Here is a 26,872-nt window from a genome sequence, read left to right as displayed (position 1 = left end):
CATCCCAAAGTGTGGGGAACAGCTGAAGGTTTTTGGGGAATGGGCATCAAAAAGGCCAGGGCAGGGCAGGAGGAAGGAGAAGGAGAAGGAGAAGGAGAAGGAGAAGGAGAAGGAGAAGGAGAAGGAGAAGGAGAAGGAGAAGGAGAAGGAGAAGGAGAAGGAGAAGGAGAAGGAGAAGGAGAAGGAGAAGGAGAAGGAGAAGGAGAAGGAGAAGGAGAAGGAGAAGGAGAAGGAGAAGGAGAAGGAGAAGGAGAAGGGGAAGGAGAAGGAGAAGGGGAAGGTGGGTGCTTATTAAGGCCTGCTAATGTTGGTGATGTATGGAGTGAAACATCATGAAAAATGAAAGCAAATCCTCCCATAATCTTGACAGAACAAAAGGCTTTCAGTTAAAATAGAAAAATGCTACGGCGGCATATATCAAACATAACTTTTATATTAAATGTGCATGTGGTAGAATATGGATCACATTAGAAGAAATGTTGTTTGGCTTTTTTTTTTTTTTTTTTTTTTGCCTTCAACAAGCACCTAAAGCTCTTGCTCGGGAAATGTTTGGACAGTGCTGCTTTCTCCTGGTAAAATTAGATTTTCTTGTGTTTTTTAATTGTGAGGGATTTGCCCATCTGCACTTGGAAGAGAAAAAATTTTGCTCATCAGTCATTAACTACAAGGTTTACATGTCTGGCCTGAGTGAAAGTAGCTGGACTTCCCATTCATCTTCTCCTGACAGGATAAACCCAATATATTGAAGCAGTTCTTTCTTGCTTTTAAAAATCCCACCTCCCATAACCACCCCATGGTATCAAATTTATCTGATGGCTCCGTCTCTGTGAGCACAACTTCCCCAATTCTAATTACTGCAACCTTTTGTTCTAAGAATAATAAAATATAAGCCAGAGCTGGCACAGGAGCAAAGTGCCCCCTCACAAAAGTCAAGGGCTTGCAGAGAAAATACAGCTCCTCCTCAGAGCCCAGTAGCAACAGCAGTTGTTTCCTTTAATGCATTTAATTTGTCACAACTGGAGAAAAAGTGTTGTAAAAGACTTTCTCTCTTTAAAAACCAGTGTACTCCTCTGGCTCATCCCAGCCCGCTGCTGCTGCTGTCATCTTGGCAGGGAGGAGAATTCATGTATTAGTTTAGGGCTCAAGCAACATAAACAAAACTCAAGTGGCTGGAGGGAAAAAAGGATCATTATGTGAGGGGGAAAAAAAAAAATTAAACATCTTGACTCAACAAATGCTCCAGCCCTGTCTTATACCAGACTGTCTGTGTGCCAAGTTACAAAAAAGTCATCTGACTTGGGAGGGGAGAAAGGGAAATGGGGTTGTGTTTCCATGTGCAGAAATGTAAGACAGGGGAAAGTGGAAAGGATTTTTCTAAATATAATTCTTTTCAGCTCCTTTTTTTTTTTTTCTTTCCCTCTTCTGTCTTTAAAATGGTTTTGCTGTAAATACAGTTGTGCCAAGTGCAAATGAGTGTTGAAAAGGAAGTTGGAGTTCTTGAGGGTGGTGGGGGGGTTAAAGCCAAGCTCAGGATTTCTGTGCCTGCCCAAGGAGAGACCATCACGTGCTGGGCCCTCTTCTAGAAAGAAACCATGACAGATTGGAGGGAAAAGATTTCTCTATCCATCTTGTTATGTCACCTCTTATAAATCAACATATCTTAATTAATTACATTCTTTTCATAGCGAGACTTTAAAATTGATGAGGGTGTGCCAGCGTGTATTTATTGCTCATTAGCTGCATGACTCTACAGAGTTTCTGTACTCTATTCCCACATGTTTCAGAACTCTGCAGCTCACTGTGGACATCTCATTTTACTGGCTCTGGGGATAATTGTCTCCGTCACGGTGACTTAATTGTGCTGCCATCCTGCAGCAGACATGGGAGAGGCAGAAAATTATTCTCTGTGTGTGTGTGTGTGCATTTTTACCTGTCACATAAATATCTGTGCATTAATGGCTGTTCACAGAGACCTCAGATTGATTCCACTTAGGGACAGCAGCATATCTGAGAGGGCAGATGTGTGGGGTTTTTTAGCTGATTTGTCTCATTTTTAAATGAAATATTTAGTCAGTGCAAAAGGGTTAATTCTTGGTGATAGTAGGAGTTGATCTTCCTTAGAAGTGCAGAAGGTCCCACATTAAACATTTCTCTCTCATCCTGATGCACCAAAATTTCCTAAAAAACCAAACAGAAGTGAAACTGAAATGAGTCTTTAATTTTGAAGTAATAGCAGAGCATGTTTGATACGAGCTGCAGAGGTTGATTTGAGCAACAAAACACGGCAGAAGGGAAGGGAAGCAGCCTGGAATTGTGCTGGGGGCTGTGGGACAGAACCGTGCTGCAGAGCTCTGGGCTCCTCCTGGGCTTTGGAGGAGCCATCCCAGACATGCTGAGGGGCAGGGACAGCACAGAGAGTTTCCCAGAGCACAGGCAGAGAGCAGCAGATGGAAAGTGTCAGTGAGGGAGGGCACTGCTGCTGCCGGAGAGCGGGCAGGGGAAGGGATGGGGGAAAAGAGAGGGGGAAGAGGCCAGTGAAAGATGGATTGCACTGGAGAGAGAGTGGAAAAGGAGTGGGGAAGGGGGGTCTGAGTGCAGCTGAGCTGGCTGCACAGTGGGGAACAAACTGGGCCTGAAAAAACGAGCAGAATTCAGTTTAAATTTGCCCACGGACAATGTGGACAACTTTCAGCATTTACACCAAAATCCTGACAGGTTTGGTTTCTAAAATACCCAATGAACACAGCAAATAAATCCTGGGGTTTATTTTTTTTAATCCACTTTTAAACCTGGGTCTCTTTCATGTGTGACCCACCTGAAAACAACCCCACCCGGGCAGGAGCAGTGGCCCTGGGGCAGCAAACCCCAATTCCCTGCTGGAGGGAGAGCAGGGAGGGTTTCCCATTCTGACAGGATTTACCTGCAATTAATGATTTTAACCATTTTAAATGGTTCAAATCCCCATTTTCACCTGCCCCAGTTCCCTTGCCACCACGTTTAGCTGCTTTGAGGTGAAGCTTTTTGGAGAAAAACGGAGAAAACTTGGCCAAAACTTCCTGCCAGGTGTACCTGAGATTTTCTCTGTCTGCTTGGGGTTTAAAAATGATGACTGGCAGCAGGCAGCACCCACAGGGTGAGCTCAGTGTGAGTCTGTTCTGGCTCCTGGGTGGGGAGGAAGAGGAGGAAGAGGAGGAGGAGGAGAGGGGCAGCAGTCAGGGTCACTCCCTCAGCAATCCCAGACTCAGATCTCCAAGCCTGGGTCTCTCATCACCTGTGAGAGTTCCCCAGGTGCTGCTTTCTGGGTGCTGAAAGATCCCTTCTGTCACAGCCCTGGGCCCTGAGATCCCAAAGCCAGCGGGGTCAGCTCCCAGCTAGAATTTGTTTTGCCCAAACACCAAATTTCTGCACCCAGGGCCAGTAACAACCTGAGAGTGGAAAGCAAACATCTGGACCTCAAGAGAAAAGAGTCATTCCTAATTTAGCTTCTGAGAACAATTCTTTCTTTTTCCTATAATTGATGCTCTACATTTTATAAAATCTGCTACCTACAAATGAGTGTTTTGCCAAGTGCTAGTGCATTTTCAGTTTTCTGCTGTAAAATACAAAAATATTCTTCATTAATTTGTTTAGAAGGACTCTTATTTCTTAATCTTCTTACTTTGAGGTGCTGTGCCTGTGTGGTTGGATTGCTTTGTCCATGTGAGGAGATTAAATTCCCTAAACTGAACCATCCTGGCCCCTCTCAGCCCAACCCAGGAGCAGGATGGGATGGGATGGGAGGGGATGGGATGGGGATGAGAATAAAGATGAGGATGAAGATGAGGATGAGGATGAAGATGAGGATGAGATGAGAACAAGGAATAGGACGAGGATGAGGACGAGGATGAGGATGAGGATGAGGATGAGGATGAAGATGAGGAAGAGGACAAGGATGAGGACAAGGACAGGAACAAGGATGAGGACAAGGATGAGGATGAGAATGAGGATGAGGACAATGACAAGGATGAGGATGAGGATGAGGATGAAGATGAGGATGAGGATGAGGATGAGGATGAGGATGAGGATGAGGATGAGGATGAAGAGGAGATGAGAAAGAGGACAAGGATGAGGATGAGGAGGAGATGAGGAAGAGGACAAGGATGAGGATGAGGACGACGATGAGGATGAGAAGGCGATGAGGAAGACGATGAGGACAAGGATGAGGATGAGGATGAGGAAGAGGACAAGGATGAGGACAAGGATGAGGATGAGGATGAGGATGGGGGCGGGGACGAGAATGAGTATGAGAATGAGGATGAGGCTGAGGACGAAGCTGAGGACGAGGACAAGGACGAGGATGAAGATGAGGATGAGGATGAGGATGGAGACAGGCGCATCCCCGCGGGGTCTGCCCGGGTGAAGCCCAGCTGGGGCGGCGCTGCCGGGCGATGCTGCGGCTGTGCCCGCGGGTGCAGCCCCGTTGGGGAGGTCGAACTGGAGGTTCGCAATCCCCGCTGGGGAGGAAGGAAGGCTGCACGGGGCTGGCTCGGGGCTGCCCCGCGGTACCGAAGTGCCGCCCGCGGGAGGCGCAGCGCCAGCGCCCGCGGCCGCCTAATTCAGTAAGTGCTGGGTGCCCGCTTTGTTTGTGTGGAGCTCGCAGCCCTATTGATGTCAAGCAGGCTGTTAAAAAGCATAATGACATGGCATTAGAGACCCCGAGAGCAATTAACAGGCTGCTTAATTAGCAAAAGGAATTAGAATTTGAGTGGCTGATCTTTGCTTAAAGACTTGTAAAAAAGCTGGAGCAGTTATCTGATTATGCATTGATCGCACGGCTAACCCTGTCCTTGGGTAATTCTCGTCCCTCCATTGTGGGCTGTGAATATAAAACTGTTTAAATATTCTGACCTGCCCCGGGAGCTGGAGGGGAGCAGCTCAGGGGGGCTGGGGAGGGTCCCAGGCTGGGCAGGGGGCCGGGGGTCAGCACACGGAAAAGCCAGAAAAGTGTCAAGAAAAGAGCTGGAAAAATGGGGAAGGGTCCGGAGGGGCCACACGAGGAGAGGCTGAGGGCTCTTGGTGCGTTCAGCTGGAGGAGGGAGGCTGAGGGCAGAGCTCAGGGGCTACAGGGCCAGCTCTGATCCCTGCTCTGGGACAGGGACACCCCCAGGGAGCCCCTGGAGCTGGGCCAGGGGGGTTTAGGGTGGGTTTTGGGAAAGGTTCATCCCCCAGAGGGGGCTGGGCACTGCCCAGGAATGGGCACGGCCCCGAGGCTGCCAGAGCTCCAGGAGCTGCCAGGGGTGCTCAAGGTGGGATTTTGGGGTGCTCAATGATCCTGAGGGCCCCAGGAGCTGTCAGGGGTGCCCAGGGTGGGATTTTGGGGTGATCAATGATCCTGAGGGTCCCAGGAGCTGTCAGGGGTGCCCAGGGTGGGATTTTGGGGTGAGCAATGATCCTGAGGGCCCCAGGAGCTGCCAGGGGTGCCCAGGGTGGGATTTTGGGGTGTCTGAGCAGACCAGGAGCTGATCAATGATCCTGAGGGTCCCTTCCAGCCCAGGACATTCTGTATTTCCATTTTCACCTATTTCCACGTGCCTGGGCCATGGTGTGTGTGTCACAGCCAGCAGAGCCACCCCTCACCCCTGCGTGCCACTGTCCCAAGGATCTGAGCCCAGGCAGGACCCCTTTGCCAGGGCAGTTTTGGGATGAGGATGAGAGGAATTGGATGGGTCAGAGTGAGTTTCTCGCTGGGGCAGGTGGGGATGGATCCCACAGGGGTGCCCAGCCACGCTCCCTGCCCAGCTGGAGCAGCAGAGGAGCCCCAAAAATGGATTTTACACACACTCCCACTGCCCCCAGGGATGGATTTTACACAAAAACTCTCCCACTGTGTTTGCTCTGTTGCTGAGGGGTTTGAGCTGCTCCCAACACTCTCCCTCCTCAAATCAGTGTGGGAGCAGGGAAGGGCTGGTGGGAAGGGGGAACACAAAAATGTGTTTATTTTTGGTGGTGTGTGCAACAAAACAAACACATGCAAAGAAAAGAAAATGTGCCAGAGGAACAAGCAAGGTATAAATGCTCTGTGCTGCTCTGAGAGAGTTTTGGGGGAAGGTCAGAGCCAATGCTCACAGAATTTCTCAGGTTTTAATTTTAATTTTTTAATTTTAACGTGGATGTGACACCTGCCTGACCTCGCTGTGCTTTTGGCAGGTGCTTCCCTATTTCTGTGTGGCACTGAGTTATTTAAAAATCCGTTAATGCCTGTGTTTGGACTTGCCAGAATTCCACCTTCCCCGAATCCTTTTTTCTTTTATATTCTCTTTGCTGCACATAATTTTTGGCTTATTGGGAAGATAGTATTTCCCCACTTCTAGATGCAGCAAACACATCATTTTTATGGATTTGTGAGAGTGAGGAGAGAGATTTAACCTTTCCAAGGCAGGGAATTCTGCTGGAGCCAGTCGAGTTCTCATTGTTTCCCTTGCAGAAGTTTTGTTTGACCCAAGCCTGATTGTGTTTAGTTCCTGTCAATTTGAGTTTGGAAATGTTAGTTCTAAACATAACCACCCAGTCACTAAAAGGCCACCATTGTTTATTGTTTTCCTTTTAATAATCTTATTTTTTCCTGTCTTCTAGATGGCTACAAAGAGAACTAAAATCAGCCCCATGCCCCCAACTTAGTGGATAAAACATCTACAGCAGTTTTTGGGGTTTTTTTCTATAGATATTGTCTGGGAGTTGTGCTGTGGGATCCTCTTCCAGTGATCCAAGCTCCAGTGAGAGACTGATGAGTTTTTAATGCTCTAGAAATGAGTAAATTGTGATTTGGGTTTCAGTAAATCTCTGCTTACAGGGAAATGATTCTGTAGGAAAATATTTATTGCCTTGCTTGGAGTTAGTGTGAGAGAGACCAAAGATGTGTTGTACTTCACATTGCATTTGAGTGAAATATTGGAGATGTTATCAGACTGAAGGTAATCAGCTACTCCTTGGCTCACTGACCCCTCAGATTCCCTCCTTTCACACTTTTCCTGCTGAATGCAGCAGGTTTTTGTCTTTTTTTTTTTTTTTTTTTTTTTTTTTTTTTTTGCCCTTAGAGGTAAAAGTCCCTAAAACAGGCAGAGGAGGGAAATGCCTGCCTGCACTGGAGTTCTTCACATCAGGAGGTTGTGTGATGCAATTGCCAGGGAAATTTCGAAGCTGACATTCCAAGGTCTTGATCCAGACATCAGCTCCATGCAGGCAGAGCTCTGCACTCATGATTTAATTGGGATTTCTTGTGTCTTCAGGGATCTGTCCAGACGGGCACCAGGCTTCTAGCAGAGAAAAGCCTGTGTTGCACACCAGCATTTTCCTCATCTTTCTACTCTCATGACATATTTCTCCCAGAAAAAAAGCTGAATCTTTTCCAATAGCTGCTAAAGTGTATTTGAAATAAAAAAAATCTCATCCCTCCAGAGGCTTCCTTGCTGATAAATGGACTATTATGCTGTGCAGCCAAAGGAGATATTCATATCTTCCCCAAATTGAAAGAACATATTAATAACTGATCTTGTGTCTTAAATAAATTCCACATTAAGTTGAATAAAACATATTTTTAAGGAAAGGAAATGACAAGCCCACATTTGATACGCATCACTGGGTGAATGAGTGTGTAAAGTTTTGCTCATGTTTCAACATTTGTGGGATGAAAAATGAACTGCTCAGGGTTTGCTCTTGCTTAAATCTTGGGGAACCTTTGACTTGCTCAAAGCCTTTACCATGAAGATGACCAGAATTTCTGAGAAAGGTTTTCTTGAGGGTTGTTTCTGGTCATCAGGAATTGGTGGTGAAGATAACCAGAATTTCTGAAAAAGATTTTCTTGAGGGTTGTTTTCTGGTCATCAGGAGTTGGCTCTGAAGATAGCCAGAATTTCCGAGAAAGGTTTTTCTGAGGGTTGTTTTCTGGTCATCAGGAGTTGGTTCTGAAGATGACCAGAATTTCTGAGAAAGGTTTTTCTGAGGGTTGTTTCTGGTCATCAGGAGTTGGTTCTGAAGACAATCAGAATTTCTGAGAAAGGTTTTCTTGAGGGTTGTTTCTGGTCATCAGGAGTTGGTGGTGAAGATAACCAGAATTTCTGAAAAAGATTTTCTTGAGGGTTGTTTTCTGGTCATCAGGAGTTGGTTGTGAGAAGGAGAAGCAAACACCCAGCCCAGTGATACCTGAGCCCCACCAGGCACTTAGATGGGATATTGGGAAGGAATTCTTCCCTGGGAGGTTGGGGAGGCCCAGAGAGAAGCTGTGGCTGCCCCTGGATCCCTGGAAGTGCCCAAGGCCAGGTTGGATGGGATAGTGGAGGTGTCCCTGCCTGTGGCAGAGGATGGAATTGGATGAGTTTTCAGGTTCCTTCCAAGCCAAACCGTTCCAGGATTCTGTGATCCCCTCTGGTATTCACTCACTCAGGTGTTTTTATTTCTTTATTGGTTCTCTTTATTAACAGTTGCCCACACACTTTGTGCTCTCTGGGGGAGGAAAGACAAAAAGGGAGCAAAATTCCAAACAGTGCAAGTTTAAGGACAGGAGGGAGGGAATTTAAATTGAGTTGGTGGAGTCATACCCTTGTAGGTAATCTTGACCTAATTAGTCTAATGGAACATAGTCCAGCACTAAGCATCTGTGCTCCGATTTTTCAAGAAGTAATGATTAAATTTAAAGAGATTAGGCAACTTTTTTTTTTTCTTTTTTTTTTTTTTTTTTTTTTTGCCCCCCTCTGCAAGATATTAGCTGTTCAAAAATGACAAAAATGTCTTTAAGCCTCTCTGAAGGAAGGGTGACCAAACAAGGCTGCCTTTTGTTCAGGCCCGGGGCCGGCTCGCGAGCGGGGAGAGGTGGTGTCCGGTCACCGTGTGCGGGACCAGGGACACGACTTATCCATGGCCAGCAAAGCCAATCAGCCCGGGAATTAGCAGGGGGATTAGGAGCTGGAGTTGCCAGTGCAGCAGGGAAATCACTGGCCACCCACCAGGCCTGCTGGAGAGAGGAGTTTGTGAAAGGTTGCTCTAAGCCAGGGGAAAACGCGGGGTGATGTTCTCAGTGCTGGTGTGAAGGAGCCCCGGGTTGTGGTGGTGACAGAGGCCACCTTGGGTTCTGCCTGTTCTCGAGGCTCTGAAATGAATTCCAGCTCCTAAATCTCGCCTTTGGTGGTTCTCAGAGATTCAGACAGGCTGAGAGTGCTGATGATGCAGAGAATTCACAGAATGACCGGGTTGGAAGAGACCTTCAAGACCATCGAGTCCAACTCAGCCCCAACACCTCAGCTAAACCCTGGCACCCAGTGCCACATCCAGGGATGGTGACTCCACCACCTGCCCCATTCCTGGAATTCCCAAAATTTCCCTAAATTCACAGAATTACCCCAAATTCTCAGAATCCCCAGGTTGGAAGAGACCTTCAAGATCATTGAGTCCAACCCAGCCCCAACACCTCAACTTACACCCAGTGCCACATCCAGGCTTTGTTAAACACACCAGGGATGGGGACTTCACACATCCCATTCCAGAGCTTTATCACCTTTCTGTGAAAAACATTTTCCCAATATCCAACCTGAATTTCCCTTGGTGCAGCTGAGGCTGTGTGCTCTGGTTCTGTCAGCTCCTGGAGAAAGAGCCCAGCCCCAGCTGAGCACAGACACCTTTCAGGGAGTGTAGAGAGTGATGCTCAGCACAGAGGAGAAAAGGCTTCAGGGAGAACTTAGTGGAGCCTTCCAGCACCTTCAAAATGAAGGAGAGGGACTTTTCATGTGGGCAGAATGTGACAGGAGTAGGGGGAATGGCTTCAGACTGGAAGAGGGGGAATTCAGGTTGGATGTTGGGATTGAATTCTCTGTGAGGGTGGTGGGGCCCAGAGCAGCTGTGGCTGCCCCTGGGTCCCTGGCAGTGCCCAAGGCCAGGTTGGACAGGGCTTGGAGCAGCCTGGGACAGGGGAAGGTGTCCCTGCCATGGCAGGGGTGGCACTGGATGAGCTTTAAGGTCCCTTGTGACCCAAACCTGCTGTGATTCTTCATGACAGACACATGGGAAAGGGAAAGTTTTGAAGTGTCTGCACAGGAAGGAAGTGGAGGTGCAGATTTTGGAGATGGCCAGTAGTTAATCTGTTAATGTTCCACTGGAGGGGACAAAAGCTGCTCATGAATTCACAGTGCTGTGGGGATTTCAAATGATGATTGTGGGTCTCAGTCAGATTGAGTCAAGTGACCTGGGAAGCTTTTTAGGAGTGGTTTTGAGTTTGTTCAATCTCTACATTTTGTAGGTTTTGGTTCGTTTTTCTGCACAGATTTGGGGTCTCTTGGGCCAGGAGTATCATCCTAAACATTTCCTCTTGTTCCTGGCTGGGGTCTGTGTGAGTCCTGTGGAGCAAGAATGAAGCAGGATGTGTCAAACCTGATTGAGAGAGGTTGGATGGATTTTACCATCCAAACTGGTAGAAATAATCAGATTTTCCAACAGAGCTTCTGAATGAATTCTTCTATTGCCTGTCTGTGCTCAGATGTGAGAGCCTCAAATCATCCCAGCCAATGCCAATATTTATTTTTTTTTTAAGTGTGGTGATTTTCCTAGATTTGTTTTGGTTGATTTGTGTTTTGAGGGCTGGCATTAAAAAGCATCACTGTCTGAGGATCACTGGTAATTCCAGGGGTTGTATTGCCTGATGAGCACCAGGTATTTCCATGTTGCCTACAATCCTCCCAAAGGGGTGAAGCCCAGAGCTGCAGCACAGGTATTGTTCAAATTTCAGCAGAAATAATAAGGAAAAAAATAGAAAAAAAATTAGAAAAAATAGAAACCAGCTACCTGAGCCTTCCTTTTATCTCCTGGTTAAAATAAACTTGATTTTCTTTTCCTTGAAATCAGAATCTCAGAGAAATATCTCTAAGTATTTTACCTCTCTCTGCTCTCAATCTGAACAAACTAAAGAAGAATTCAAAAAACTTCTAGAAACATCAAATCAAAAACTCAAAAAAACCCTCACAACTCTCCATATAACTCCTCAACAAAACAACTCCACAAAAATAATAACAACAGATCTCATTAAAAAATTATTTAAAAGATAAAAAATTGAAACATAAAACAAAGTATTGCCCAAAATCTATAGAAAATACAAAAGCACCAAATCATTACCCAAGATACAGTAAAAAAAGGCCATAATACAAATCAAACTATTCTAAAATAACTTAGATAGAAATCTTTCAGTCCCTGTTGATGATCTTCAGTCCCTGGCAATCAGAAAATGCAGCTAAACCCTGACTAAAACTCACTTCTGTGCTCATTCCTTTCTCTGCTTTGCTTTTCATGATTAGAAATTTCAACCCTTTGGAGAGATTTAAATTCTAGAAACCATTGCATACAATAAAAATATTTTAGGTGTTCTTTACACCCCTCCCTGAAATTCTCTCCTTGCAAAACGATTGGCTGCTTTCTGCTCTACTGCTCTGGGGGATGATGTCTGCCATCATATCCCAAAAATAAATATGGGACTGGAGTGGTGTGGATTGGAGGCACTCAGTGTGAGGCTGTGCTGTCCAGAGAGAGGAGAACTGCTCTGCCAGAGATAAATATTCTGGGAGATGTTCGCTGTTGGGAGGTTGATTTGAACATCAAGGTTATGGCATGGGGAGGGCACCCTGCTCAGCAAACCTGGGCTCAAGGCTGGCCCCAGTCACTGTCACTGCTACCAGGAGCTCAGGATTGAGTCAAGTGACCTGGGAAACTTTTAGGAGTGGTTTTGAGTTTGTTTAATCTCTATGTTTTTCAGGTTTTGGTTCATTTTCCTGCACAGCTCTGGGCTCTCTTGGGCCAGGAGAAAAGCAGGAGCGTCTCAGTTAGTTCAGAAAGTGTTGTTAGTTAGAAACCTGGTGAGAAACCTTTTGACATAGCAGATTTTGTGGGACTGGAAGGATTTATTTATCCCAGACTATTCATCTTCAAAATCCCCTGGGAGATGTTTGCTGTTGGGAGGTTGAACATCAAGGTTATGGCATGGGGAGGGCACCCTGCTCAGCAAACCTGGGCTCAGGGCTGGCCCCAGTCACTGTCACTGCTTCCCAGGAGCTCGTGACTGAGTCAAGTGACCTGGGAAGATTTAGGAGAGGTTTTGAGTTTGTTTAACCTCTATGTTTTGTAGGTTTTGGTTCATTTTTCTGAAAAGCTTTGGGTTCTCTTGGGCCAGGAGCAAAGCAGGAATGTCTCAGTTAGTTCAGAAAGTGTTGTTAGTTAGAAACCTGGTGAGAAGCCCTCTTGATGTAGCAGATTTTGTGGGACTGGAAGGATTTATTTATCCATCCCAGACTGTTTTAAGGATTTATTTATCCCAGACTGTCCATCTTCTAATGTGGGAAGGTTGTGGGACCCTCAGCACTGCCCCACAATCCTACAGATGAAGCCTCACCTGTGCCTGTCCTGCCCCTAAAAGTTATCCATGCAAAAGAATAAGAAGTGTCCCCAGCACCTTTATGAAGTCCTAATTCTACCAGCAGGGTTTTCTTTTTTCTCAACAAACCCCTTGGCTGTGAAGCCTCAGCTGAAACACTTCTTGACCTTTCCAAGTGAATCGGCGAGACACCGACCATGTGAGGTGGGTCATACGGAACAGATTTAGACACAAACTCATATCATCCCACCAGAGGAATGCAAAGTCCCTCCAGATCCCTTCCACAAAGCTGCATCATGTGTGTGAGATAAATCCAAGGGACACATGGGGCTGCCAGACAGCCCAAAGGACAATAACTCTGCTATCTCAAACCAAGCAGCCGCGCTGCCCGCGGGCTTGCCTCTTAAAGGTGTAGGAACTTCTCCCTGGGAATGGCCAGGGTGAGGGGGTCAGGCTGCAAGGAACAGGGGTTTGTTGCTGCTTTGGGTCTGTGGGGGGCTGGCAAAATGGGTAACCATGAGCAGGAAGGTGCCTTTGGGAAGCTGTGCCAGATTTTAAGACATCAGGAGCAATGATGTTTTTTTCCTGTGCCCCAGAACGTCCTGGGAGAAGCTTCCACCAGCTCTTGTTTTATACAACAAACCTACAAGGGCTTGGCAGAGAGCTCAGAGGTGAATTTTCTCCTGATGTGACTTCTCATGAAGGAGAGGTTGTGTGAGAGGTGTCCTGTGCTGAGAAATGAATCTTTCAGGCCTGAGAGACATCTTATGGGCCTAAGAACAGGGATCTACTGCTGCTTTGGGTCTGTGGTGGGCTGGCAAAATGGGTAACCATGAGCAGGAAGGTGCCTTTGGGAAGCTGTGCCAGATTTTAAGACATCAGGAGCAATGATTTTTTTTATTTTTTTTTCTGAGCCCCAGAACATCCTGGGAGAAGTTTCCACCAGCTCTTGTTTTATACAACAAATGTACAAGGGTGACAAGGTAGAGAGCTCAGAGGTGAATTTTCTCCTGACCTCTCATGAAGGAGAGGTTGTGTGAGAGGTGTCCTGTGCTGAGAAATGAATCTTTCAGGCCTGAGAGAAACATTTTATGGGTCTAAGAAAAACATCTTAAAGGCCTAAGAGAAACACATCCTAGAGGCCAAAGAGAAACACCCCTTGCAGCCCCAAAAGAAATACATCTTTTGAGTCTAAGGGAAACACATCTCATGGGTCTAGGAGAAATACACCTCACAGGCCTAAGAGAAGTACATCTTATGGGCTTAAGAGAAATAAATCTCACAGGCCTGAGAGAAATACATCCTCCAGGCCTAAGGAAAATACTCCTCTTACAGGCCTGAAAGAAACTCATCCTAGCCCTAAAGAAAATAGATGTTACAGAGAAACACATCTTGTGTGCCCAAGGGAAATACATCTTTCAGGCCTAAGGGAAATACATTTTGCAGGCCCAGGGAAGTATAAACCAGTGAGAATTGTTCAGCGTGGAGCAGAGGAAATAGGTGACAGTGGGAGGTTAAAAAGCATCATCCAGTTCAGTGCTCCAGGTGTGTAGGGAGAGATGTGGATCCTCAGAATGCCCCCCAAAATCCCTGTTTTGGGATGTGCTGCCTGTGGAACTCCTCTACACAAAACCCCTCCTCATTGGGCGCATCTCCTGTTCCTTTGTCATCACCTCCTTTGTCTTTGGGTTTCAGAAAACCTGCTGAGGAAATACAGCTGGTTTTGATGATTTTACTCCTTCACAGGCTATTAAGGAAGAGCATCTTTAAGCCTTTAGGCAATAGCTCAGCTGATGGGGACAATTTCCTGCTGTCTCACTTTGTGCAGGAGGAGCTGCTTCAGCAGCAAAGGTTGACAGTCTGCAGGCCCTGGTGATTAGGACATTTTTTCCCCAGTGAAAGAAGGAAATTACATCTTCTCTTGGGATGGGGAGGAGGAGCTCCACAACAGAAGACCATTATGGTCACCTTGTGCTGCTCCTTTTGATGGAACCCACAAACCCAGCAGGCAGAGATAGTGCTGAAGGCTTTGACAGAGGCAAAGCTGGAGGCAAAGCCATTCTCCAGCATTTCATTTGACACTGTGACTGTGCAAACCCTTCCCTGCTCAGTCTCAAGGTGCTTTATGAACCCTCCTTCAAATTTCCAATGGATTTTTAGAGGGAGAATAGTGGTGTGTCCACACCAGTGGTGTGTCCAAAATCCCAAAATTCGATGCCCAAATGCCATTTAGGCACTGAAAAGCAGCTGGAGGTTCCTGAGGGTGTGGGTGTGCCCTGGGTGAGGAGTTCTGTTGGAAATCCAGCCATCAGTGGGTACCCTGAGGCACAGCCCTTCAGCAGCTGGGACCCTGTTGGGAATTCTGACCTCTGTGATCTGTTTTTCACTGCTGAAAGGAGGAAAAAAACTGAGCATCAGGCTTGGGAGACAAAGCTTTGCAAGTTAATTTGAATCATAGAAAGTTTGGGTTGGAAGAGACCTTAATGTTCATCTCTTTCCAGCCCCCTGCCATGGGCAGGGACACCTTCCACTGCTCCAGGCCCCATCCAACCTGGCCTTGGACACTTCCAGGGATTGTCACAGCTTCTCTGTGCCAGCACCTGCCCTCACTGGGAGGAATTTCCTCCCAATATCCCACCTAAACTTCCCCTCTTTCAGTCTGAACCCATTCCCCCTTGTCCTAGAGCCCTCCTTCCTTCTCCTTGCCCCTTCAGACCCTTCAGGGTGCTGTTAGGTGTCCACACAACCTTCTCTCCTCCAGGATGAGCATTCCCAACCCTTCCAGGCTGGCTCCAGCTCCCTTGGGAGCTTTATGGTCCCGTGTCCTTAACCTGGGGCACCAGAAGTGTTTGCAGCATTCCAGCTGGGACCTCACGAGGGCAGAGCAGAGAGAATCCCCTCCCCTGGCTCTCAGAGGTGTCAGGTGCTTGAGCAGCCTCATCCTTCATTCCCTTATTTCTGAGCTCTTTCCTTCCAAGCCCTTTTGCCTCAGGACTGCACAACTCTGACCTCCAGCACCAACATTATACCTTTAATTACGTCTGCCAGAAAAATGTGTCACCTTCAACTTATTTTAGTGCTGTCTGAACAACCCTGGGCCACGGGGCTGGGAGGCTCAGGGCTGACAGTGCCCTGAGCATGGAGCATTTGAAGCTGTTCCTTGTCTAATCACCCTGTGAAGGTGGTGCTCCGCTCTTAAATTAATCAGCAGGGCTCGTATTTAAGCAACAATGATACCTGTATTTTTCCCCCCCCCTGAGATTACAGGCCTCTCTCTCTCATCCATGGAAAGCTGGATTCTGCTGGTTATCTGATTTGTGGGGTTTTAAGAAGTTTGGCCTGCACAGAAGTAAACATGTGCTTGACCTTGAGCGGAACAGAAGAGGAGCTCGAGCCCCCGCTGGCGCTGCTGACAAAGCAAAGGGTTTAAAGATGGAAATCAAAACTCTATTTTCCTTCAGTATTTATCCTGCTTTTAGTTAAGCTACAGCAGAAGAAAAATACAGCTCGGGCTACATCTGCACCAATCCTCAGATTATTAATATTCCTATTAAAGAGCAATGAGGATAAAGAGCAAATGGGCAAGAATAGGAATTTCCTCTGCTTGCTGGCACTACGGCATAAAACATTATTAAGATGATTTGTTAAATAATAGAAAGGGTTTTTCATTTCCTAATTTCCAGCTGCAGCTAAAGCTATCTCCCAGCAACCAGCTTCTCATTCCTTAATATTTAGACTTATGGGCCAATTTGAGAGTATTTTCTTTGCTGCTATGATTAATGCTCCTGTGAAACAATGTCATCACCAGCCATCCACCTACCCTGTCAGCCTGGCATCAGCCTGGCTGTGCTCTGCTGTAATTTATGGCTTCAGCCAGTAATTTGCAAATCTAATGTTGGGGAGGCTATGAGGATGTGAAATTTGAATGCTTTCCCCTGATTTGGTAAATATCTCCCCCATTAGTGAAACAAATGGCACAGGGATCAGACATCATCTCCAAGGCTCGATAAATATTTTATCAGCCATAATGGAAATTGTCAAATTGATCTAATTGTACAATACGTTATCAACAAGATATCAAAGTTGGACATGGCCTCTGCCCTTGTCTATCATTTGCAGGCTTTTGTCTTCGATTGCCTCTTCCTGGGAGGAGAGTAGGGAAGTGCAGAGTTCATTGCAAAGTAGGGTGAATAACAGAGCCACTGAATATCCATTTAGAAGATAAATTCTGGAGAAATAATTAACTCTCCCCTGCTTGACTATAAAGTAGGACTGCAGAGGGTTCATGTAAATCTCCCGAATGGGAACTGCAATTTTTATGTTGAACCCATATCCATTGATCTCTTACATAAAGGGAAATTATCCATCATGGATACTGCTTTTGGGGGAACATTCATGGCTTTGTTCCTTTAAGAAGAGGCTGAATGGATTCAAAAGTGAATTTTAGTTGTCTGGCAGCAGCTAGGGGGATGATTTAATTAATTTATTTTTAAAAATTTAGGGGTAGAATGACCTGACTTTAGCTAAAATTAAATGTAGTCATTACTCTGCTTGGAAATGGTCAGTCACAGGAAATCCAAAGTTGTAAATAATGAAAGATTTATTTGAATGCCTGATGTTAACAAGATAAAAGTAGAAGATTTTGCCACGTAAATATTCACTCTTGTAGAGCTGCCTGGTTAAACCTCAGCCTATAGAGATGCTTGCTTTATCAGAGCAGTGTTTTCAGATATTTTGAGAATTTTTGGGGGAGAGGGAATCCCATCCATTAACAGAGAAAAACCCACATACATAAAAGTGCTGGGGACAATTTCTCATTTCAGAATTCCCTGAAAAGTAAAAAGGGGAGAGGCTTCCCCTGCCTGGGAGAGTGAGAGGAGGAGAACTGGGATGTTCTCCCTCCCTGCTCTCTGCAGCAGATCCAACCAGGCCACCAATGCCCTCAGGGGCTTGGGGGAAACGGGGGTCTGATGGAGCAAATTCCTGATATTTCTCAAGGTGGAAAGCCCTGTCATCTTTTCCTTCAGAAAGAACTCCATTTGCAGCCAGCCTGTTAATATTTAATGGCTTGGGACACAGGAAGGGACCCGGGCTGTGCATGGAGCACTGGTCAACCACTCCATGGCTTTTTTGTTCACATTCATTTTCCCCCCAGTTGTCCAGGAGCCACAGGATCTGTTTTCCTCTGTGCCTCAGGCTGTTCATTGCTAAAAATGAGGATGTCACTCCTTCCCTGCTGCAGTGAGGGTGTGGGCACTGCCCAAGTGCTTGAGCCCTTTGAACTCCAGGTGCAGAAGAAATGGAAGAGCCTTTTCTTTTCCTTGATCTTCTTTGGGTCTCAAAGTGCCCAAAGGTGTCCCATTCTGGGAAACCAGCTGAAGGATGTCAGTGGCTTTTCCAGAGCTGGAATATCCAAACATGTTCTTGGATGCAGCCCTTAATTATGTTTTTCATTACATCTCTTGGAGGCCTAAAGGGAAGGTCCACACTTGGTGTTTTGTCTCGGCACCTGGAGTTTGGTTTTGTGCTTCACAGGAAGATCTGTTAAGTGGGGAAGATGTCTGTAAATCCTGAAAGCTTTGCATGTTTCTCCTGGGTGATGATTTTTAGATCAAACACTGCAGCCTTTAATTATGTTTTTCATTACATCTCTTGGAGGCCCAAAGGGAAGGTCCACACTTGATGGTTTTGGTTTCCTGTCATTCTGAATAAAAAGAAGGAGGGAGAAGGAGGTATCTTAATAGGAACCTGGAGTAAAAGTAGCTTTAGGTAGCAGTGCCTTGGAGGAAGTGCTTCAGGTTCAAGCTAACAAGCTGCAAACATCCTGCAGAGCATTTTCTGCTCTGAAGTTGGGCGGGTGCAGCAACTTTGGGCGTCCTAAATGGGGACCAGAGGTCCATGGGACTGTGTGTGTGTGGAATTAGAATCCATTTCAGCATGTTAATAACTGAGCACAAGCAAGATCACAATGCTCATTAAGTCAGTGAAGGGGAGAAGGGGCTGTTTTAACAAAACACAGCACACAGACAGCCCAGACCGAGGGGCTTCAAGGCAGCCCCGTAGCCTCGGGCTTGTGGAATCAAGAGAGGTTTTTAAACATAAGCCATATGCTGGTTCTTTCTTCCAAATGCTCTTTGAAAGTCCACGTTCAGCTTCCCAGCCCTGCTCCCCGTGTCCTGTGAGCATGGGAGTTGTTTGGTATGGTTTGCTCCAAAGGACTTCTGGATATGATTTTTGGTTTTTTGGGTTTTAATTTTTTTTTTTTTTTCCCAAACAGGATCTGAGCTTGATGGAGTGATAGCTCCACAGATAGTATCGAGATCCTGACATTATTCAAAATGTTTTAAAAGAGTGGTTTGGATGGCTTTAGGCTCTGTTGTGTAGCTGCATAGTAAGAAGCGGGTGTAATTCAATTTTTGCTGAAGAGGTGACATGGCTCCATATTTGCTTGGCTCAGCTTCACAGGCTCATTTTTGGAGCAATGTTTTCCTAGATCTGTAAAAATACAAAATTAGTGGCCACCTTGCCTTGCCTGGCAATACAGGTGAGTGTGAAGCCTTTCCTGTGAATTATTCATTCCTGTAAAAATGTATTTACTGAATACCAGCCCCTGTAGTGCAGGACCCTGTAAGGAGGAGAGTTTTATTTGCCATTCGAGTTTTTGACCATCTTTAAGCCAGGCTCAGGCAGGAGCCAAGTTCTACCATGTCCTTAAGGGCAACCAGGGGGTGAGGAGGGCTGAGAGTGATAGAGAGTCTGACCCTGGCCTTGCATCAGGAGGCTGGGCCAGAATATTCTGATTTTCCAGCACAGCTTGGTTTGGATCCCATACTCCCGAGTCTGTTTATTCCTTTCAGCTCCACCACTCGTGGGCAAGGAGAAGCTGGGAATTTTTCCACTCTTCCCTATCACTGCTGACTTCCACAGAGATCCACGTTGGATTGAGCTCTTTTCTGACCCAGAGTTGGGGCATTTTAAAAACTTTTATTCCATTTTCAGTCTCATGTGAAGGGTGAGGCAATACAGATGTTACAATTCACACCATCACAATCAGAAGCCAACTATTTCTATATTTCTATATTTTTCTGTTTCTATAACTCCACAAATTGATTTCCCTCAATCCCCACTCGTGCCTTTGTGGTGGAGGGAAGGTTTGAGCCATAAAATCCCAGTTATGGGTCCTTTTTTGGCCTGGCTGGGGGCTGACTCACTCCCAGTCTCCTGCACTCTGCCCGTTGTGTTCTCTGGAGCATCTCAGGAGCTCTGCAGGGCTTTCTGTGCCTCTCTGCACACACACAGAGCACACAGCATTTCCCCTGAACATTCAGGTGGCTGTGAGCAAGCCCAGATCCATCACCACTGACCTGTACTTCTCTGGTGAGATACCTCCTCCCTCCTCCTTCCATCCCGTGCTCACTCCCACTTCCAAATCAGCAGACCTAAGATTTTTATCTGTAATGGCTTCTGGTGAGAGGAAAAAACCCAGTTGTTCTTAAACATTCATTTTCTAGGCCAACAATAACCCTGGCCTAGACAAATAACTCCCTCCTAGTTCCTACAGAGAGAAGTGTTAGACTACACAGACAGTGAGGTCATTCATAGCCACTATTGTTTCTTGATAACCCAATTAAGAAAGTGCAATTTATCTCGCCTGTTTCCATTTAATTATCTAATTTGTCTGCCCAGCCAGGGGAGTTATCTCCCCTGCACTCTGGGGTTGCTCTCCTGCCTCAGCCCTGCTCCCCAGGTGCTGCTCATTCCTCTGACCTATAGCCAGGGACACTTATAAATCAGGGGGGTGGAAAGAGCCATCACCTCCCTCTGCCCTCCTGGCTGGTGAGGAGGGGAGACATTTGTGTGCTGGGGGGAGAGGCACAGAGCTCTTGCCCTCCTGCTAAGCCCAGACTAAACTTTAATACAGGGATTTTATTTTAATGCAGGATGGCTTGGAGGGGAAAAAAAAAAATAAAGAAAAGGGTTGGTGTGAGGAGAGGGATTTGTCAGGGTGGGTGTTCCACAGCAAAGGGTTAAACCCTTGGTATTAATATCCACTGGAGGGGTTATAACACCTGTAATCCTGATATTAATCCTGATATTAAGCCTGATATTACCAGGTTCTCATGGATGCTGGGGGTGGGAATTCTGTTTTACCTGAGATTCACTCTGGATTAGGGCAGCCCCTGGGATCAATCCAGAGCCAGGAGCACCCTGGGGGAAGAACTTGGGGTGCTGGTGAGTGAGAGGCTGGAAATGCCCCAGCCTGAACCTCCCTGAGTCCTGGGCTGATGCCACAGCTTGGAAAGGGGGGATTCTGCCCCACTCAGGTGAGACCCCACCTGCAGAGCTGCCTCCAGCCCTGGGGCCCAGCACAGGAAACTGCTGGAGTGGATCCAGAGGAGGCCAAGAGGGTCAGAGGGATGGAGCAGCTCTGCTGGGAGGAAAAAAAATATTGTGGAAAAAAAGAATTTGTGAAAAAAAAATCTCACAATCAGATTGTGAGAATTGGGATTGTTCATCCTGGAGAATTTCTGAGGCCCAGCCCTGCAACACTGGGCTAGACACTGCAAACCCTTACCAGAGAGAGAAACAGCTCAGAGATTTGTGCTCTGGGTGGAGATCTAGAGGCCAGAGAGCATCACTTGGGGCTTACTGTGGTGAAAATGAGGCACCTTATAACACTGCTGGGTAGGGATGAGAGAGCATGTCAGTTTTGCCTGTCCTCATGCTGCTGTGTAAGTGCAGCAGCAGTGACCTCGTGTGCTTTCAGTTCTGAATTTTGGGAGCCAGGGCCATCCACCCTTCTGAGGGTGCTGGGTGTGTGTGTGTTCAGTTTTGTTCTGAGCTTGTTTGAGCTGCTGCTGTTTCTCAAGAGGTGTGTTCTGTGCCACTTGAAGTTAACCATGAACTGTGCTATCTGCTGATAGCTCAGGGATTGTGTTTGCTTTGCTCCAGTCCTGTGCAGTCCAAGCAGGTGGACAAATACCTCAGCAGGGCTTGGCTCTGTTTGTGCTGTGTTGTGGGTGGGTTTCTTCCTCTCTGCTCTCCACCCCTTTAGCCCTGGAGCAGAGGAGCTCTTGCACTTGCAGGGCTGCAGGCTGGGTCTTGCTGAATCATGTTCAGAGAAGAGTTTAGCAGAGCAGCCAGGAGCTTGGTGCCCTCGGTGATTTCCAGCAAATCTCCGAGAGCTCTGGCCGAGGGAAGGAGGATTCAATTTAAATTTGGATTTATCCCACACATCACCCAGCTAGGCCCTCCTGCCCTGTTTGCAGAGTGGCAGAGCTCAGTGCCACTCTGATTTGGTGTCATCTGCTCCCTGCTTCTGACAGGGACCATCAGATCACGTGGATGGAGCAGCCTGTTGGGAAATGCCTCTGGAGGGGTTCCTGAATGTGCTGATTTGTGCTGTGTACCTCCAAATCCCTGGGCATTTTGCTCAGGAATGATTATCATGCTTTGATGATGGGTGAATCATGTTTAGAGAAGAGTTTAGCAGAAACTTGGAGCCCTGCAGGAAATCTCAGTGATTTCCAGAAATCTCTGAGAGCTCTGGCCCACGGGCTGGGAACAGGCGGCAGGTATTTGGGTTTATCCCACACATCACCCACTGAGGCCCTCCTGCCCTGTTTGCAGAGTGGCAGAGCGCAGTGCCACTCTGATTTGGTGTCATCTGCTCCCTCCTTCTGACTGGGATTATCATGCCATGGGACTGCAGGGTGTGGTGTCCTGTCATCACCATGGCCACAATTCCCAGGGGTTGAATTCTCTGCCTGGTTTTCTCTGCTTGTTGTTGGTATAAGGGTCCTGTTAACAATTTTATTTTATTTCATTTTATTTTATTTCATTTAAAAATATTTTTAATTATTTTTAATTTTTTATTTTTTAACTTTTTAAAAATAATTATTTTCTTTTATTCCCCATACCTATTCCTCTTTTCCAAGAGGAATTTCAGCTCCTTTACTGTAAACTGTAAAGAATTAAAGCAAGACAAAGCACAGCAGTGGAAATCACTCCACCAACAATGACTGAGATGTTTATTCACATATAAAAACCAGGCTTAGGTGATTTGATCCTGACCCACATTTTGTCCAGCAGGATAAAACCTTCCTGTTGGGTTCATAGTCCCTTGCAATTAGTGGCAGAAATCCTGAATTTTCCTGGTGTGTGTAAGAGTAGAAGCAGAGTCACAAATAATCAAACATCTTCTGATCCTCAAGATTTGCTTCCTCCTTTCAGGGTGATATTTCTTGGACTTTCTCATGTGGATGGATGGCTGCTGGGAATGTGATAAATCCATTTTTTTCCGACAGACAGAATTATTTCTGCCACCAAAATCAGGTGTCCTACTGTGTGATGTGCCACTCCAGAGAGATTTGTGACCTCCAGCTGTGCTGGCATCCAGGCTGTCCAGAAAAGGGTCAGGTTTGGGGTGTACCTGAAGTGAAGCCCCCAAGGGTTCTCTTGGCACATGGAGTTTGATTTTGTGCTTCATAGGAAGATCTGTTAAGTGGGAAAAACATTTCTAAATGCTGAATGCTTTGCATGTTTCTCCTGGCTGCTAATTTTTAGATCAAATATTGATGCTGTGAGAAGCCACCAGCCCCTGTTTGTTATTTTCCTGTTTCAAGGGTCCAGCCCAGGCACTGTTCCATGGGGGTGTTTGCAGTGACCAAGCCCCGGCTCCTGCAGGGAATTTTGGGAGGTGTAGCTCTGGATTTTGGCAGCACTTTTGCCATGGGCCTGCAGGAAGGGACCTCAAGAGCTGAAATGAACTCTCTGAGAACCCAAAGCGCTGAGTGGGGTTGAGCCAACCACTCAGCACAGGCTTAAAAACCCAAAGATGTTCAGAGAAAACCCATCCTGCTGGCATAGGGGCAAAGTGTGTGGGATTAAATTCCACGTTGAATTCTGGATCCAAAAGCTGAGGATCTACTCATCAGGTCCTTTATGATCACATTCTTCTCCAGGAGCAAGAGAATCACAGAATGGGTTGGAAGGGACCTTGAACTCATCCCCTCTCACCCCCTGCCATGGCAGGGACACTTCCACCATCCCAGGCTGCTCCAAGCCCTGTCCAACCTGGCCTGGGACATTTCCAGGGGCAGCCACAGCCGTGCCAGGGCCTTTCCTGAAGTAAGGAATTCCTTCCTAAAAAACCACAACCAAGCCACCCAAGCCATAGAAAAGGGCTCAAGGACTTTTTTAGGTGCTGTGGGGATGCAACCCAGCAGATCCCATGCAGTACTTGGGCAAATGTTAATTTAGGGAGTGCAAGAGCAGAGTTTGGGGCTTGCTGGCCATGCAGAAATTGCTGTCTGAGCCTCCATGAGCATCTTATTTAATCCTTCTCCCCCTGCTCTCCCTCCCCTGTCGTTCTGGGGAGCCACAGCAGTGAAATCTGCCTCCCCTTTCATGGCAGAAAGCCTGGGAAGGATCCTGTGCTCATTTCCATTATGATAAAAGACAAAACAACTAAATTAAATTGGAAGCAATCTCTGCATTACACAAGTCTGCATACTCCAAAATTCTCAAAACAAAAGAGGTGCAGGGGAAGCCAATCACTATCAGAAAGGAGGAAAAAAGTGTCTGTGGACTAGAACTTCTACAGTTCCTTAACTCAGGACTGAAATATTTTAACTCCTCCACAGCCAGAGCTGCAGAAAGAGCAAGGGCAGGGAAGGGGCGCTGGATGTGGACATTCCCTGGGTTTAGTGGATTTAGGGAATGACATCATTGCAGAGCAGAGCTGCCCCCAGTTGCTGTCAGGGCTGCTGCAGCAGGGCTGTCTGGAGCTGCAGCTTGCAGATGTTCACAGGGAGATGTGGTCGCCAGCCAGAGGGAAAACACGACTTGGCAGGGGGAGGATGCTGAGGAAATCCAAACTGTCTTCAGCACTCGGGTTCTTGAAGAAAAAAAGAAGAGAAGAGGTTGAAACTTTGAAAGACTAGACTATTATTTGTTATGGTTAAATTGGCCACTGACCCACTGGCATAGAGAACAAGCTTTTGCATAAAGTTGTTGCTAGATTTTATTTCCTTGGAAATGGAGGAATGGAAAAGTTCACTGCTCAGGTATCTTGCCTCATCCAATTTAATTATTTTAGGCAAAGAGGGGAAAAAAAACCAAAGTGGGGGGTGGGGGGAGGGAATTCCTTGGAGCTCAAGTCACAGTGTTATTATCAATTCAAATTCAGCTTTTCTGTCCCTCACTCTGGATGGAACCTGATCTCATGAAACAGAGCTCCTTCACCTGCTGCTGTGTGTGCTCGTGTGCACTGAAATGTGCTGTTGATATGTTCAACCTTCTTTAATCTCTGTTAGAAACAAATGGAATAGACTTACATTCTTTTTTCATATTATTATTTTATGTTTAAATAATAAATATCATTTGCATAAGCGAGCTCTCAGCCTTTTCAAAGACCAGAACTGGTCTTTGCTGCCTGCTTGTGAATTAAATTTTGAAAGGAATATCAGGTCACATGATACCTTAAACACATTGTTTAGGAAAACCTTTGCCAAGGTGACACCTGTGATCTTTGTGGAGCTCTGAGCTCAGCGCAGGGGAGGCTCTGTGGGAGTCACTGACAGCCTGGGATGCTCCCAGGAAATGTGCTCAGCCCTTTGCAGGATCATTTCCTGCCCTGTGGAACTCCTGAGAAGGGTCAGGACAAGGATTGGTGCCCACCACAGCATCCCTGGCACTGGGCTCAGCTCCTGGGAGCCTCAGCAGTGAAAAACAGAGAAGGTTTTGCATTAAAAGCTTTAAAATAGGTTTTAATAAGAGCCCAGACAGATCCATGGCCTTCACTCCATCACCTTGGCCAAACCACATCCCTGGGGTTTGAGGTTTTAGGGTTTTGCTTCTTATCTTTTTCTGTCTGTTCAGGTCTAAAGTTTCCTGGGATTCTGTGCAGTTTTTGTCTCTCTGGCCCCTGGCACAAGAGGGGTTTGCTCTGAGTTGTGGCCTCTGTAAATGACATTGCAGGGACAGCTGGAAGTGGCGGGGTGCACACAAAACCTGGACCCAGCAAGGGACATACAAATGTGTGACAGTGCCCAGGAATTCCATGAGCCTGCTGCTCACAGCTCTGGATTTCCTGCCTGGTTACAGCTGCCACCAAACACAGCAGAGTGTGAGGGGGAGTGTGGCTGCCCCTTGTCAGGGACAGCAGCAGAGGTGTGCAGAAAAATACAGAATTTTCAGTTTGAGGGTGGCAGGCACCAATTCACCTTTCTGGCTTATCAAGGAGCCTCTTTTGGCAGGGATTTATTCAGGGATGAGACCAGCATTGTGTTAAACAGACCTGGAGCCATCCAGGATTGGGTCAGCAGTGAGTGGGGCTGGGATTGCAAACTGGAATGAGCAAAACCATTGTTATTCCTGCAGAATTTCCCATTTGAGATGACTCTGAATAAAAAACATCCCTGCAGAAGTGATGTAATCCCATAAAATTTTGTGATGAAAGTGCAATCAAGCTTTCAAAAAAAAAAAAAAAAGAAAAGAAAAGGGGGGAGATATTTACATTGGGGGAAAAAGAACTCTTGTTTTTTTAAAAGGATTTCAAGCCCAGAGTGGGAATTGCAGGCCCTGCTGGAGGACTCTGCAGTCACCTGGCTGTGCCTCCCTCGTGACTGATAAGTCCCAGCTCTGTTTTGATAAGGCTCCATGGTGACATAGCTGCCCCAAAGGAGGGGCTTTCTCCTCCTGCAGACAGAGCTCCCCCCAGGTGAGGCCACTGGGTTGTTCCTGAGTTGACCCCTTGACCTTCTAATCACTGACAAATTATGCACTGCTGTATTCCCCAGCCCTCCTTCTGCACTGTTATTAAACACACTAATTTCTTTTTTATTAGGGCAGGAGCACTAATGACCCTTTTCCTTGACTGCACTGAGGGGTTATGGAAATATTTTTATGCTTTTCCCATAAATTTTAGTCTCTTGCAGTAGTTCCCATGGCAGTTTTGCAGACTGGTGGCACAGTGGGCTCTCAGGTGTCACATTTAATGCTTTAAAACCAAAGTTCCTGTAGAGGAAAATCCTTCACACGAGGTGTCCCACATCCCAGAGTTGAGCAGCCACAGGATGTGCAGCTGGGTTTGGATTTTGTTGGGATAAACTCTTCCCAATCTGGGCTGGGACCTGCCCCTGGCTCCTGGGCTCTGCACAGGTGGAGGTGCTGCTGCAGCAGGAGGATTTTGAGGATTTTTCCCCCTGGGAACCCCAGCACCAGGGACCTGCCGTGCATGGGACCCAGCCCAGGCTCCACTGCAGGCCTGGAGGGAGCATGAAGGGGGAAAAAAAGCAGGAAACACATTTGGCCTAAAATAACAGAGATAACTTGATGTTGCTTGCCTGATATTTTTTAACGTTTCCCATCAGTCTTTTCACTAAAGCATTTCCAGTTTTTCAAAGGATTTATTGTGAAGGTATAGGGAGCATGGGGGGAGGGCAAACAAATTAGGGGGTTTAAAATTACTATTAAGTATCTTATTTT

General features: G+C 46.6%; 1 protein-coding gene across 3 annotated transcripts in view; it reads left to right on the top strand.

Moving 5' to 3' along the window:
* PRDM16 (PR/SET domain 16) overlaps positions 1-26,872 on the top strand; it is a 320,553-nt gene that overhangs the window by 63,800 nt on the left and 229,881 nt on the right. The gene's annotated exons all lie outside the window — the stretch shown is intronic.

This window comes from Haemorhous mexicanus, chromosome 23 (genome assembly GCF_027477595.1).
Source record: "Haemorhous mexicanus isolate bHaeMex1 chromosome 23, bHaeMex1.pri, whole genome shotgun sequence".
NCBI classification, from domain to species: Eukaryota; Metazoa; Chordata; class Aves; order Passeriformes; family Fringillidae; genus Haemorhous; species Haemorhous mexicanus.
Note: the sequence above shows the minus strand (reverse complement) of the source record. Positions and strands in the feature narration are given on the sequence as shown.